Below are 17,994 nucleotides of genomic sequence, written 5' to 3' on the forward strand. Positions count from 1 at the left end.
GTGTTCATTGCTCAACCTGTTATTCTCTGTTGCTTTCCTTTATTTGCGAAAAATGGATCAAGGTTCAATAGGACCCCCATCTCACCATCACAACCCCCTCCAGACATAGTGGAATTTAATGCTCTTGTTTCTAGAGGGCCACTTTCCTAAAAGGTTGAATCCTCAAAATTTGAGAAGAACATCAACAACATTCCAAAGGTGGAGGTTCACACCTCAATCTAAATCAATGTCCCTGAAGCTTGTAGATATGATGATTATTTGTCATTTTATGGGCTTATGACCCTCTTTGAGATCCCTACGGGCATGGATTGACGAGAATTAGATACCCAAGATTAAAAATAAGGTTTCAATGTCAGTTTGTTGACAATCGATATACACCTTCCAATCTGAAGGGAAAGAAAATTTGGATCTCATCTTTAGGAATAAACCCTACTTCATGGGGGGTGCAAGGGTTATATCTAGATCATTGGAGTCTAGATTTTAATCCTGAATGTGATGTTCCAATAGAAGTCTCAGTATGGGTTAAACTTCTCTTCTTCCTACTACATTGTTGGAATGAGGAAACTTTTAATAGTATAGGAAATATTCTTAGCAAATACATCAATCGAGATAAGCCACAAGAAGATTTGCAAACTTGCACCAATATCAGTGTGGTGGTGGGGCTAGACAAGTGTTTACCAACAGCAATAAATATAAACCTAGATAATTTATCTCATATAAAAGAAGTTGATTGCAATCAAATTCCATTTAAATGCAAGCTTTTCCACGAATATAGCCATTTCACACGTGATTGTGATAATAAGGCAGAAGAGAAGCTAAAGTAGAGTAATGATGGATAAAAATGGCAGCAATAGAATAGGAGAAGACGCCTCACAAGGATGAACAACCAAGCTCCTCCTCAAGTGACTACAAGGCAGAAAGGGAAAGGACCCATGTCTCCAAAAAAGTAAGGGTTAATCCCTAGAGAGGGAACCTCTACCATTAAGAATAATAGATCCCTAGATCCAGACAATAGCTTCAATATCTAGAAGCATTTTCTAGAAAAATGGGAAATCCTAACTACTATATGGAGAAGGCCTCAAGCCCCAGTAAGCCCTCTTCTCTTGTAGCGCCATAAGGGATGTTCCCTTAGAGTAAGCCTCTATGGTGACTCAAGCGGAGGATATAGATTCATAGGAAGAAGAATTCCACTCACCCAAGACCCTCAAAACTAGGGGTTTAGGGTTACCAACAAGATTTGTAGATGAAAAATTAGATGCGAACAAGGAAAACGAAATGAATCATTCTCGGAGAAAAGTAGGGAGGAAGACTAATTGATAGCTTCGGAATGAAAAATCCTTATAAAAAAAAAGGAAATGGGTACCTAAACAATAATCGATCCATCCAAAATGGTCAGTATAAACATCAATAAGAACATCCCTGGCCTCCATTCCAGAGGCAACAAATTGCACAATAATTAATGCAATTCCTCTTTTGGAATTACAGGGGGTTAGGATTCGATAATAGATGTCTAAATTTAAATATATAATAAAAGAGGAAATGTCGGCCATCCTCTTGCTCCATGAGACAAATATAGGGGAAGAAGAGACCCCTCAAAAGTTTTCAAAATTTTAGAAGAATTCTGACCTTAGAGTGATTGGATCACATGGGGCTTATAAGGGGCTCTAAATTTGGTCTACCTCTATTTTCAAGTTTATTGACTCACATTTGGTGCCTCATTTGTTGATGGTTCACTTGCTTCATCTCCCATCAAACAAGGAATTTATTGTTGTTAATGCATATTCACCCCCACCGTGGGTGCCAATGTATTCTTCCAACTCATAACACTGCTCTCGGCGACTTGGCTATCCACGTGGGGGGTCATGCATCAACCATAGCTTAGTTGTATGCTCCATTAAATTCACTCATGCCTAGAGCATTTACCTCCAATGAAATCCAATACCATAGTGTTTGGTTTATGATCGTGTGTGATGATTATAAGGCCATTCGACCTCAGGGTCAATTGTATTAGCCTAATGATCCACCATGCAAAGATAATATTCATTCATCTGGTTTCATGGAGAATCACAATATTCTTTAGGTTTCTATTTGAGCCATGGTGTGGGATAATTGCAATGTTGATCCTCCTTGCAATTCTCTGGCAGCTAGGATCGATGCCTACAATTGGGATTTTTCTCTCTTCCTTTGCATGGATGTTGGGGTTGGACATCCATTAGTCGTGGGGAAACCTGTGACCAGTAGAATTTATTTGGTTGCACAGAGGCCCCAATTCGGCACTAAGGCTTACCTTTCAGACTATTGGCAATTGGCTAATAAGTGGAGTTACTACATTGGGAGGCATGCAGGGAATTTGAAGCAATTCCTTCAGGTTCTTAGCCTTGTCACGTTAGTGAAGAGAATAAGCTTTGTGCCATTGCTTCTGGGAGGTCATAGAGTTTTTAAGAAGGTAGCTCGTCTATCATGCTCAAAGCAGTGTAGAGGCTTGAGTCTCTGGGGTTTTGAGGAAGGAGTTCCTATTGTGTGTGATCATTGGACAGGGAAGGAGTACCTGTTGTTCATAGTCGAGGTTGAGGCATGTTGAGGAAGGATCTCCCATTGTGTGCGTTCAATTGGCCGAGGAGGGGTCCTTGTTATGCATGTTCGTGGCTAGTGGCTTGTAGCTCGTGGCTCATGGCTTATAGATTGTGAATCTCTGTAGCTCATTTATAGTCTCAAGTCTTCCAGGCTCATTCAAGTAATTGGTCATCCCTTATGAGGCTTCTAGTTCATTTACATTGGATAGTTTCATGTTAAGCACATTTACTGCTAGTTTTGTGGTTCCAGGCAAATCATTTTCACTCTTTCTTATGGTATGGATAGACATTTTAGTCAAACTCAGTGTATGTAATATCTCGACTTTAAAATGGTGGTTTTGGGTTGGTTTCCCTGCAGGGTGTCCCTTAACAACATGTAGAATTTTTTTACTTATTTATATCAGTAATTGAATGTCGATCCTTACACATAAAAAATGTATATGTGCCTATTCAATAGACATAAAAGTTCAATTATTGAGTGTCTCTCCTAGACCTTAGAGGCTCCACTTGAAATCACGATTGTATTATGGCATGGGATTTTCATAAAACCTACCATACTTGGGGAAAAAAGGGAGGATCCCATGTTTGTGTCTCCTCTACTTTGATCTCCCCCTTGGTGAATGGTCACTCCTCAATATTTTTTGAAGCCTCAATAGGGCTCCATCAAGAGTGCCCCTTGTCACCCTTCCTCTAAATCTTGATGGCATATTCATTAAGTAGGTGTCTTGAATATGAACAAAGAAATGTCAAGCTTCCATGTATAAGATATGTCTCAGGAATCAAGAGTATAAATCACTCTGAATTTGCATATGATACCTTATTTTTGGGAGAATCCTAACTAATTACTACAAAGTGCTTCAAGCGGATTCCAAATCAATATCTATTCGCTTCTAGAGGTCTTATTAATCATAGAAAATCACAGATCTATTCTTCGAATATTATCCCCCTTCTTGAACAACGTTTGGTTCCTATTCATTGGTTCCATCCTACAACCTCTTAGAAATATTTTATATGTTTAGGGTCTATGATCCATTTAAAATCCCATTCTTCACAATCATGGTTAGGAATTGTTGTGAAATTCAATTCCAAGCTACAACAATGGGGACTGATTCGGTTGAAATTTGTTGTGAACCAAGTTCTTATTAAAGTGGTATTATCAATATTTCCTTTTTACCAGTTCGTAGTTCTCCCACTGCCAACTAGGATTATTTGTGAACTAGTTAAAATTATGAGGAAATTTTCATGGGAGAGTGGTAAGTAGAGCCACAAAAAGTTTCATCTCATCAAAGTGGCTTGGGTGTCTGTGACATGTCAATTTGTCTCCATGACACTTGATCAGTTTATGGGTCTTTTTACCATCACGAACATGTTTGATTGAACTCTCTTAGAAGTAAAACAACTAAAAAATCTTGAAGAAGATGAGAAATTTGGGAATGATAGTCGTCACACCTTGTCAAGTTTCGCTTATGCTGATTTTCATAGCTTTTCACTTGCATTCGCTGGAGTTAACTATGAGAACAATGTAGAGATACACTCTTTCTACCACTATCAACTGTGCAGGTGAATTCAAGAATGTAAACATAAAAATTACTTTCTAGAAACGTAGTTGGTCGAACATTTCCCAATTGAAAGCTTCTAGGTGATGACTATTCGAAATATAATCCTCAAATGATTCATCTCTATCCCTTTCCTCATGGAAAACTAATCTCTCAATTAGGGGATATCACCCTCCTCTTTTGGATTTGAAAATTCTTCCTCTTGGCCTATAAAATTACTATAGGGTTAGAGGAGGTCAGAAATCAGAGAATGTAAACTTATGCTACCAGTTTTAGATTGGAAAGCTTGTCATCTAAGGAGGAGATTGAATGCATTTGGGAGGAACCTCATGGCATCAAGGCGAAGGTTGTCCTTCTACTTGTGATATCCTTATTTTTTTCTATCAAATACACCAATTGACCTTAAATTTTTTTCTTATCTGTGATCAAACTCATATTGAATTGCAAATTAAACATAAGTAAAGTCCATAAAATTAAACACAAGTGCATACCTAGTTCTCCCATATGATGTCGATCCATGGTTGATGTTGCTCCCAATCCTTTGCATTCATTACCAAACTAATTGATTCCTCCATGCCCATTTTCGATAAACCTCTCTGGCTCCGAGACCTAGAGGAATTCAAGATTGAGACCTTCCTTCCCTTATGCCCAAAACTCCAAGAATAGTGCTCAAGTTTCCAAATTTTTAGATGAAGGTCAAGCCTGAGGCTCATCCCTCAATTTGTACCATTCCTCCTTCTTCGTAACCTCTATTTCCTTTCGTCTCCTTTCATCCACTAGAAAAAGAACAATGAACCACACCCCCCCCCCCTTCTTTGCCTTGTCACCTCCTTTTAATAAGAGAGGTTATCTCCTCTGCAAGTAATCTCCTCAGTTCCTCATCAAATCCATTCGTTCAGTTAGTCACTTTAAATCATGATGTACGATCTTTATGACTCTAACAGTCGCCCACCCTTCTATTTTAATATACTTATAAGCATTAATTGATCACCCTTTGGTGTTTTTAGTATATATAACGATTAAGTGATCGCCCTTTGGGATGTTTAAATTATTTATAAACATTAAATATATATGATTGATTTTATTCGGTCCCCCAATTTCATTTTGAAATTATTTTATTAGTTAATTCTTTTAAATGGGTTTAATTAACCAAAATTTTGATTGAAATGATTTTATTATTTAGGTTTATTAATCAACGGATTATTAAACAGGTTTACTAATTGATGAGTTTATTAATTGTAATTTTAGCTTTAGTATATCCCTTAAATTTCATTATTGAATTTTATACTTAATATATTTGTTTCCTTCTTCATAGTTAGGTGTTTAATTAGTAATTTTAATAATTAATTAATTTATCCTATACTTACACATTTTTTATAGCCAATTAGTATATATATTAGTAAAATGCATGTGATATATGCATATGTAGCTATTATATGCATGCTAATAATCATATTCCTCCCACAATTCGAGGTGGGTAATTACACAAACTGTGATTTGAATGTATCAATTTATGCCTAACTTATATAAAGGTGTGATAACATATACAATGTCAAACATGTTGGTTCCTAGCTGATAACTGAAGTGTATTTCTAAGTCAAATATAGTATATGAACAAGCATAACTTATTCTGATTTTCTTAGGGTATATAAGGCCATGGGATTAATGAGGTGGCTTCTTTGGCATCCTTGTTTGATCTGTTGTACTTCATATGACTCTTCACCAGCTGGAGTTTAGCATAATTTCTTGGTGCATCTATGTTTTTTTACAAAGGAGCTTCTGCAATACAAGCACTCAAAATTCGAGTCCTTCCATAATGTGCTAAGATAAGTGGAAGAATGTCACCTTAAATCTTGCAGCTTATGGCGGCTAACTAGCAATCACAATACTAAGTTCTTCCATAATTAAGCTAAGGAATTGGTTTGGAGGAATAATATTAAATTTCTTAGCATGGATGGAGTGTAGATCAATGACTTTAAGGGGATCTAAAGGGCAGTTGTCGATTACTTCAATTTTTTATACTTTTCCCAACCTATAAAAAATTCAGAGATCGTTTAGTACATGCTAGATAAAATCTGAAATTGGTGCCTGAAGATGGCAATTTAGACCTGTTGTGAAGCATTAAAAAATAAGAAATATGAAAAATGGAATTTTCTCAAAGCCTGAAAAAAGCTCTAGTTCCATATGGATTTTTATCCCACTTTTATTAAGCATATTGGGATGTTATTAATTTCGATCTTATTTTTCTAGTGGATTACATCTTCAAGCATGATCGTATGGGAGGAGGGATTAACTCGTCCTTTTTTGTCTTGATTCCGAAAAAAGTCAATATGGCCTCATTCCCAAGATATCGGCTAATCTCTTTATGCAATATTTCATATAAGATTATTTCTAAAATTTTATCATAGCACATAAAACCTTTCCTTGCCAATATCATCTTTAAGAATCAAGGGGGCTTCATGGGCCAAAGGCACATAATAGCTAATATCATCTTAGTCCAAGAAGCAATACATTTGAGCAATGTAGGAAGGATATATTATGTTCATCAATTTGGCTTTAATGGGAAATTTATAAAATAGATGCAGGTTTGTGTCTCTTCTACTTTGATCTCTCCCTTGGTGAATGGCCACTCCTAAATATTTTTTGAAGCCTCAATAGGGCTCCATCAAGGGTGCCCCTTGTCACCCTTCCTCTAAATCTTGATGGCATATTCATTAAGAAAGTGTCTTGAATATGAACAAAGAAATGTCAAGCTTCCATGTATAAGATATGTCTCAGGAATCAAGAGTATAAATCACTCTGAATTTGCATATGATACCTTCTTTTTGGGAGAAGCCTAATTAATTATTACAAAGTGCTTCAAGCGGATTCCAAATCAATATCTATTTGCTTCTAGAGGTCTTATTAATCATAGAAAATCATAGATCTATTCTTCGAATATTATCCCCCTTCTTCATAAACGTTTGGTTCTTATTCATTGGTTCCATCCTACAACCTCTTAGAAATATTTTATATGTTTAGGGTCTATGATCCATTTAAAATCCCATTCTTCACAATCATGGTTGGGAATTGTTGTGAAATTCAATTCCAAGCTACAACAATGGGGACTGATTCAGTTGAAATTTGTTGTGAACCAAGTTCTTATTAAAGTGGTATTATCAATATTTCCTTTTTACCAGTTCATAGTTCTCCTATTGCCAACTAGGATTATTTGTGAACTAGTTAAAGTTATGAGGAAATTTTTATGGGAGGGTGGTAAGCAGAGCCACAAAAAGTTTCATCTCATCAAAGTGGCTTGGGCATCTGTGACATGTCAATTTGTCTCCATGAAACTTGATTAGTTTATGGCTCTTTTTACCATCACGAACATGTTTGATTGAACTCTCTTAGAAGTAAAACAACTAAAAAATCTTGAAGAAGATGAGAAATTTGGGAATGATAGTTGTCACACCTTGTCAAGTTTTGCCTATGCTGATTTTCATAGCTTTTCCCAAGCATTCGCTGGAATTAACTATGAGAATAGTGTAGTGATACACTCTTTCTGCCACTATCAACTGTGCAGGTGAATTCAAGAAAGTAAACATAAAAAGTACTTTCCAGAAACGTATTTGGTCGAACATTTCCCAATTGAAAGCTTCTAGGTGATGACTATTCGAAATATAACCCTCAAGTGATGCATCTCTATCCCTTTCCTCATGGAAAACTGATCTCTCAATTAGGGGATCTCACCCTCCTCTTTTGGATTTAAAACTTCTTCCTCTTGGCCTATAAAATTACTATAGGGTTAGAGGAGGTCAGAAATCAGAGAATGTAAACTTATGCTACCAATTTTAGATTGGAAAGCTTGTCATCTAAGGAGGAGATTGAATGCATTTGGGAGGAACCTCACGACATCAAGGCGAAGGTTGTCCTTCTACTTGTGATATCCTTATTTTTTTATATCAAATACACCAATTGACCTTAAATTTTTTTCTTATTTGTGATCAAACTCATATTGAATTGCAAATTAAACATAAGTAAAGTCCATAAAATTAAACACAAGTGCATACCTAGTTCTCCCATTTGTTGTCGATCCATGGTTGATGTTGCTCCCAATCCTTTGCATTCATTACCAAACTGATTCCTCCATGCCCATTTTGGATAAACCTCTCTGGTTCCTAGACCTAGAGGAATTCAAGATTGAGACCTTCCTTCCCACATGCCCAAAACTCCAAGAATAGTGCTCAAGTTTCCAAATTTTTAGTTGAAGATCGAGCCTGAGGCTCATCCCTCAATTTGTACCATTCCTCCTTCTTCGTAACCTCTATTTCCTTTCGTCTCCTTTCATCCACTAGAAAAAGAATAATGAACCCACACCGCCCCCCTTCTTTGCCTTGTCACCTCCTTTTTATAAGAGAGGTTATCTCCTCTGCAAGTAATCTCCTCACTTCCTCATCAAATCCATTCATTCAGTTAGTCACTTGAAATCATGATGTACGATCTTTATGACTGTAACAGTCGCCCACCCTTCTATTTTAATATGCTTATAAGCATTAATTGATCACCCTTTGGTGTTTTTAGATTATATATAACCATTAAATGATCGCCCTTTGGGATGTTTAAATTATTTATAAACATTAAATATATATGATTGATTTTATTCGGTCCCCAAATTTCATTTTTAAATTATTTTATTAGTTAATTCTTTTAAATGGGTTTAATTAACCAAAATTTTGATTGAAATGATTTTATTATTTAGGTTTACTAATCAATGGATTATTAAACATGTTTACTAATTGATGAGTTTATTAATTGTAATTTTAGCTTTTGTATATCCCTTAAATTTCATTATTGAATTTTATACTTAATATATTTGTTTCCTTCTTCATAGTTAGGTGTTTAATTGGTACTTTTAATAATTAATTAACTTATCCTATACTTAGACATTTGTTATAGCCAATTAGTATATATATATATTAGTGAAATGCATGTGATATGTGCATATGTAGCTATTATATGCAACTAATAATCATATTCCTCCCACAATTCGAGGTGGGTCTTTACACAAACTGTGATTTGAATGTATCAATTTATTCCTAACTTATATAAAGGTGTGATAACATATACAATGTCAAACATGTTGGCTCCTAGCTGATAACTGAAGTGTATTTCTAAGTCAAATATAGTATATGAACAAGCATAACTTATTCTGATTTTCTTAGGGTATATAAGGCCATGGGACTAATGAGGTGGCTTCTTTGGAATCCTTATTTGATCTGTTGTACTTCATATGACTCTTCACCAGCTGGAGTTTAGCATAATTTCTTGGTGCATCTATGTTTTTTTTTCTCTAGATAATTGTATGTGTTTATAGATAGACAATGATGAAGTATTATGTTGATAGATTAGAATAGTAACCACTTGTAGTTTCAATGCATGCACCTTGAGTGAGAATTAGGCATCATAAAGTAATTGGATTGAAGAAATGGTTTTTGATATTATTTTTTCTTGAGATATCAGTAAACCTACTAATATTTGAAACCCTTTCCCACCATTGTAGCATCATGCACAAAGGGGCAGTGTGGAGGACGCATAATGAAAAATTCCTCTACACTCTATAGTTCCTTGATCCCTATGGGTCCATTGTGACTTTAAGGTAAGGAAATATGGCTCAATACCACTTTGGGTGTCACCTTGTATAAATTCGATACACTTTGTACATGGGTGTACCACTGACAATGTTATTTGAACTTTATTTTTGTGAAGGTGTGGAGAAATGTGCTTTCATTGTGTGGAGGAAGCTTCCTCTGCACTCCACACAATGTAGTCATTATTCACTTTATATGGCCCTTGTATCCACGATTAAATTTCCTATTGGTCTATCACTATCCTTATTATATTCCTCTTGGAATCAATAACATTTTGTTGGAATAAATCTAGTATTATTCTAATTTGTGCTTTTCTAGAAAATATAAAATGTGGTCCTTTTGAATCCTCATTATATTCCTCTTGGAATCAACATTTTTTCATAATACATCTAGTATTATTCTAATTTGTGATTTTCTAGAAAATGTGAAATGTGCTCCTTCGCTCGTTTAGCTAAGTTTTTTGTATCTCATGGATTCTCGTAGCAAGTCTAATTTAGTAAAGTTTATGATGTCGTTAACTTCAAATAGATATATATCTTTTGAACAATTAAACCATGTCATCAACCCTTAGTTTAAAAAAACACACATGAGCCCAAGTTGTAATAATGGTAATTCAAATTAATTGAAATAGTGGTGCCAACATAAAGCATGTACAATCAATCTCTCTCAATTACAAAATTGAAAAATCATATAAATTATTTTTTTATTATGTGAAGCTGTAACAAAAAATGTTGGCTATTGAAATGAAACATTGGAGCCATAGTCCAATCTCATTTCATGATCTCAAATACATTATGAATGAACTAACATGGATGGGCCTAATTGTTTAGCAATAGTGCGTCGTAAAAGTTGCCTACATCATCTCATTGTCAACCAGTTCATCATTGATATGCTTGTGGATGCAACCATTCTAAAACCATCCCCGATAAATGTTATTTTGGTCTTATTTGTATAATTTAAGGGCATAATTGAGAGACCCAAAAATAAAGACCAAAAATAAGAATATATTATTTTATCTTTCTCCCCAACAAAGTCGTCAAGTGTGGTCTGCGAAAGTAAATAAAAATGGTCCTTAAAGCTCATTCACACCTATCATGCTTGCATCATAACTCATCGTTATAACTCATTAGACCCTTTAGCAAAATTTAAAAATATATATATAAACATCTAATCTAAGTCAACATGTCTGATATTCCCTCTCGTTTAAAGATCATGGTGCAGAGTGATCACACATTTTCATACAATTCAAGTTACAGTGATGGTGAGTGCGAAGAAGTGTAGAGAAGCATCTCTGCAACTCCACACGAGAAATGGGATCTTGTCCCCATCATGAACGGAAATATATTTCCATTCATATTTGAGATCCCTTATCAAATTCAAGCAATAAGTAGGAAGAATATCACAATATTTTTTCCTTTAATACTTCAATGAGATAACATCGTAAGGGTGCCAAATGCATTGTTCCTTTTTCAACAAAATTGTGATTTACCAAATCTGTCAAAGGTTGATGAATTCATTTGGCAGTGTGGACGTGCAGTGGAAGCACAATGAAAGCTTCCTATGCACCTCCTCATTTCTCACGATGGCTCTAGATTTTTTATTTTAATTTTAATTACGCTTTTCCACCATTATTTACCATCACTAGCACATTCATACTCCACACAATGAAAAATTCCTTTGTATATTTGTTCACCCCACACACAACCCCTCACTTACGTAAGTGACCTACAACACCATCAATTCTGGGATTGTTAGGTAGAGCACTAGCAGTGTGAGGCACAATAGTGTTAGTATCAAAGCACTCACTAATGGATTGGTAACTCACAAAATTAGCCTTTTTATTTTAAAAATATTTGTTAGGAACTAACAAATACAAAAAATAAAACACCCTCCACCAGCGGAATTATGTCACATGAAGGCTCGCTCATCCAATGGAAAATTAGAAACAATATTTTTATAAATTAGAAAATTATTTTTGAGTTTATGCAAGAATAGGAATATTCAACATTTTCCAGAAACTTTGTTTAAAGTTACAAAAGCTAAAAAAGATAATTGAAATTTAACAGACGCATAAAAACTCGCTCATCCAATGGAAAATTAAAAATATTACTTTTATAAATCAGAAAATTATTTTTTAATTTATGCAAAAATAGGAATATTCAACATTTTCTAGAAAACTTTGGTTAAAGTTACAAAATCTCAAAAAGATAATTGAAAGTCAACGGAATTTGACAACGAGGTGAGTGTTATAGTCATTGGTGAAGCAAGGACTAATAATCAAATATATTTTATTAAGAAATGAATAATATCCATCCTATTGTGATATTAATATAAACTAATTTAATATAATGTTTGAAAATATGTACAAAAATTAAGTAATTTCATCATATATATATATATATATATATATATTGTTGATAAGTGGGTGAATCCTGAAAATCACTCTTACCCTGTGGCTGAGAGGCCACGACTCAGGGGCATCTAAGCCGTCAAAGTCACCTGGGGATCGCACCCGGCCTGAGCCGCACCAGCGGAAACCATGCTGGATTTTTTGGTATCGGCGAGACTAGAACCGGTGACCTTTACATACGGAGCGCCTTAACAGCGCGCTCCTTCACCGACTGTTCTATATCTCTTTGATTATATATATATATATATATATATATATATATATATATATATATATATATATATATATATATATTTGTAATTTTTTAGGCAATTTGACCGAGTTAAAATGTTTACATGACATTACGTTACAACATCTCTTCCATAGTATGGTGCGCCTCTCAACGCAATTAAAGTTAAATTATACATTAAATCCAGGCATGCTCATATTTTAACTATTTAATTATGTTAAGAAAATGTGCATATTCTATACTTTCTAAAGTTGAATTCATAATTTTTCATGAGGCATAGATGTTGCAAGGAATTCTGTTAAGGCACTCCATGGTGAAAAGGTCACTCGTTCGAAACCGCGTGGGAAAAATCCACCCATGCTAAGGGTTGGTGTAGCCAAGTCCGATTGCAATCCTTGAGTGATTCTAACAGCTCAGATGCCCTTAGTCATGGTTACTCAAGCCACATGGTAGGCATATCAATCATCTCAAGACTCACATTACGTAATAAAAAAATTTACAAAAAAAATTGAATTTAGAAGTAATAAAAAACACATATTCTTACCCATTAAACCTAAATATACATATAAATTAGCTTAGACCCATCTAAACTTGAGATCAAGCATTGAGAGGGATCAAATATCTGAAGGTCTAAAACATTCCTCAATTTTTTGACTCAAAAAAATATTTGCATCTCGAGAGTTTTGATCTCTCTCGGTGTTTGATATATTTGGAGTTAAGATGGATCTAGGCTGCTTATATATATTTAGGTTTAATCCGTAAATATATTAAAGATGGATCTAGGTTGGTTATATATATTTAGGTTTAATGGGTAAGAATATTTATTTTTTATTAATTATATATTCCAATTTAGGTTTAAAAGGTAAGAATATTTTTTTTTGTTCATTTATATATTCAAATTTAGGTTTAATAGGTAAGAATATTTGTTTTCTTAATTAATTATACATTCAAATTTAGAAAGTATAGAATATGCACATTTTTTAACACTGGCCTAGGTTCAACTTAACTCTTAACCTATCAAGATCTAAGAGGGATCAAATCTTTGGAGGTGCAAAAATTTCCTGAAGTTTTGTACTCAAAATGAGGTTTACACCTCTAGAGACTTGATCCCTCTAGCTACTTATAAATTTGGATTTAAGATGATGTACACTAATTTCGTTGAGAGGTGTTTTACAACCCAGTATGAGGCAGATGTTGTGATGTAATGTTACATTTAAAAATAATAAAATAATACTTACAATAACAAATTAGAAAAAAAAAAGTAATAACTCAATGTCACTCATAAATACTTCAATTCCCACCTTCATTTACATCCACTTTATATAGATATAAAGTAATTGAAAGTAAAAGGAAAAAAATATTGTTTACTTTGTAATATTAAAGAGATATGTAATTCTTTCACTATTTAATATGAAGTTTACAAAGGCTATGTAAAAACAATATAATTGATATTACATAATATGTAAACCATTTTATGTTTAGTTTGCATGTAATAGTTAAAATAAAAATTTACTAATAAAAAAAATATATAAAAAAAATATTTTAATGTTCATATTAAATAACATAGTTTTATATCAAGTTTATATAAATAAAAACAAAGTAATTTAAATTAAAAAATGTATATTTTCACACTTCATTATAAGGAATATGTATAATTTATTGCAAACTCATATATAACATTTATAAAATATTTGTGGTGATTAATTGGTTTAATGAAAATTATGTATGTCACATGCACACACTCAAGCCCATCCTTGAGGAAGTTTTAATGATAAAAAGGAATTTTGATCACATCACATGTCAACATAATTATAGGGAGAGAAACACAATATCTCATGAGCTTTCTAAGGCGGGCGTGAAACAAGCTTGGGGTAGATGACAGATTAGAGAGCAAGTTGAACATTATGAGTATTACCACAACCCATTTATAGGTGGTATTGAGAATGATGGAGCTCATTAAACATTATGAGTATTTTGTCTCTGTATATTTGGTTGTTTAAAAAGTCCTAAAAATCAGCAGTTTTGATGTTTTTGGTATTGTGCTATGACTAGATCATATACTTATAGGCTTGTACTTCTGTTGTGATTATTTATGTAGTATTCCTTTTGATATGTTTTCTTAGCATCTTCAACATGTACTTTTAATATTCTTAATGGAAATTATGATTTTTACTTGGGAAAAAACATTTTAAAAAGATTAACAATTATTGAATTAAGTCTTTTGTGATCCATATCGGTTTTGAAGATAATTTTTTCGGCAATAATCACATCAAAATTTATTTTTCGATGTGTTTTGAACCAGCAAGTGTGGTTCATCGTCAGGACAACATGAAGAAACAGATCATGATATTGAGTTATTCAAATGTCTAGAAAGAAGCAGCTAGAAAAAACAACTATATTTGACTAACATAAATGTTTCCATTGATTGGTCCAAAAATAACTACATTTAAATGGACCAAGAAAGAAAGATAAATAATTATTAATTAATCAATTAATTAGTTAAATTATTAATAAAATATATAAAATTATTAATGTATTAGAGTAACTAACTAATTATATATGTATTATATATTACATTAGGTTTATTATATGTACCGAGTGTTATTAAGTAAGAACTAATAGACCAAACATAAATATTATAGTTCATTTTATTATATATTTATGAATTAGTTTATTTATAAAACTTAAATAAAGGCGTTTGTAATTAAAACAAATAAATTATGAATAAATAAAAACGAGGATACTATAACTTTTATATAAGTATATATATTATTTAACCCTTTGTTTATGTAATGAACTAAACAAATATGATAATAAATACCTAAAGACCTTCTTTACTGTGTCTTCATGAAAATTTATTATAATTACTATGTCTTCGCTTTTTATCTATTAAATTTTTAAACTTAAATTAATGCTATGATATGAATTAATAATAATAATAATATTATTATTATTCTCTCTCATATATATATAAAAGAATAACAAAAAAAAATCACTAAAATAGAAAAGAAAACAACGAGGAAATTAAAATAATTGAAGGGACAAGAGGATGGAATCAAAATAAAAATAAAGAAAGAAAAACAGAGGGGTCTTAAGAAGAAAGGGCAGGAATCCAACAACTGGCGATTTTCCATCCATCATCTCTGTTGAGATTACTTGGCCTCCTTTCAATTTCAGTGGCCTCCCTAAACTTCTGGTGATGAAATGGAGCAATCCTAGCAATGACCCGTTGCGTGCTCATGAATTATCTGATTGATAGAGCACCCAGTTTCACCAACGTAGGGGGTCCCACAAGAACAAGGAATAACATAAACATCTTTCATATCCTTGGGGTCAACAAGGTCTTTCACAAATCTTAAGGAGATCTGGATGGTGCTAAGGGGTCTAAAGGTCGAGGGAACATTGTGCTTCCTTAGGATTCTTGCAATCTTGTGAGTGGTGCCCTGGATGAAAGGGAGATGCACCCCTGACACATGATCTATAGGGTCCTTAACCTTGCAACCTTTGCTTGCTTTTAAGAAAGCTTTAAGTTCTTGGCACCTACTATATCCAGTATTAACAAAAGAATTAAGGAGATGGACTTTCTAATTATAAAGGTGGTTTTCATCAAATATTCTCAATGCACTAGTAGCTAGCATGTTCAGGACACCCAACTTATGAGCTGGGAAATGATGAGACTTGGCATGAAGATACTATAAATAAATTCTATCCAGAGAATTTTTATTCCATTAATAAGTTCTTTAACAATATTTGTAATTAATTCATTTTTTAATATGGAATTTAGATATAACATTTTAAATATTAATAACAACAATTATATATATAAATTTTTAAAAAATATTTAAAATAAATTTAAGAATTTTGAAGATATATGTTTTCTATTTCCAAATATGAGTAAGACATGTATTGACATTTTAATGTATGATGTGAATCATAAATAAAATATTTCAATCTCAATTATGTATATACTATATAAAACAAAAGAATTATATATATATATATATATATATATATATATATATATATATATATATATATATATATATATATATATATATATATATATATATATATATAATTCATTAGGAAGATTTGTAATTCATTACTTTTTAATATAGAGTTGATATTATTTTTTAAGCCCGTCCTGGGGCTTTGTCTGAGAAGTTCTTTAAAATGATTCAGAAGTCCCAAGAGTGTCAGAAAATTGGAGGTTGCACAAATTTAGCTTTTCTCACCCTCATCCCTAAAGAAAAAGGTGCAAACTCTTTCAATAGATTTCGCCCAATCTCCTTATGTAACATTGGGTTCAAAGTGATAACCAAGGTGATAGTAAATAGGTTGAGGAAAACTCTCCCCAAAATCATCCCCGAGAATCAAGGTGGATTTATTCATGGCAGACAGCTAGTGGATAACTTTTTCCTGGTCCAAGAGGCGATTCATTCCAGTCTTCGTCGAAAAGAAAAAGGTATCGTCATTAAACTAGATTTAGAAAATGCATTTGATCGTGTAAGACATAGCTTTTTTTTTATGTTCTGCACAAGCTGGGTTTTGGTCAAAATTTTATTAAGTGGATCAGAGCTTGTATACCGGAACCCTGGATTGCTCCCTTGTTGAATGGTAGGGCTGCTGAATTCTTCAAAGCTTCTAGAGGGCTGAGGCAGGGGTGTCCCCTCTCACCCCTCCACTTTGTGCTACAGGCATCTATCCTCAGCTTTTATTTAGATAAGAAATAATAAGAACAAAATATAGTTGGCCTGTGCACAGCAAGAGGGTTTAAGAATATCAATCATGCCCCTTTCGTGAATGGTACCTTGTTGTTGGGGGCTGCAACTCCTCTTTCAGCAATCAAATTTAAAGAAGTGTTGGAAGAATACAGTAAAGTTTCGGGCAGTGAATTAAATGAGGGCAAATGCCATATCTACTGTTGGAATATATATGCTTCATCCGCAAACCCCATTGCTAGATGTCTGGGCTTTGTAGCCTTTTCATCTTGGACCTCTTTTAAATACCTTGGGTTGCCCATCTTTCATAAGAGGGCCTTGAGCAAAGACTGGTATCCTCAGATAGAAAAATTCAAAGCAAAAATGTAGGCCTGGGGATCCTCCTGGCTCAACATTGCGAGAAAATCAGTGCTCATCAAAGCCGTGCTTAGCAACCTACCATTATTTCAATTCTCTGTTCTCTTGGCTCCTGTGGGAATCATTAAGAATATGGAGAAGCCAGTCATAAAGTTTTTCTAGAAAGGAGGCAATCAAAACAAGAAGAGGATTCCTTTAATTAATTGGGAAATTATCACCAGACCGCTTCAGGAGGGAGGGCTAAATTTCAAAGACATCTGTGCTCAAAGCTTAGCCATGGAAACCAAATTGATTTGGAAAATCATAGCTCCAAAGCCAGGTTGGGTTCAATTAGCACTGTGGAGAAAAAATTTCAGAGGACAGAGACTCTGATGCCTGGAGTAGCCCAAAACTCATCTCAAAACCCCATTCAACATGCTTAGCAACAAGATTGGCCCACTGATAAGAAATCACTCCTTTTAGATACTGGGAAACGGAAAACTCATCAATTTGTGGGATGATAGTATAATGAACAGGGCCTC

This window comes from Pinus tabuliformis, chromosome J (assembly GCF_031772625.1).
Source record: "Pinus tabuliformis cultivar Carrire ecotype Pingquan chromosome J, CPIR1, whole genome shotgun sequence".
Classification (NCBI taxonomy): Eukaryota; Viridiplantae; Streptophyta; class Pinopsida; order Pinales; family Pinaceae; genus Pinus; species Pinus tabuliformis.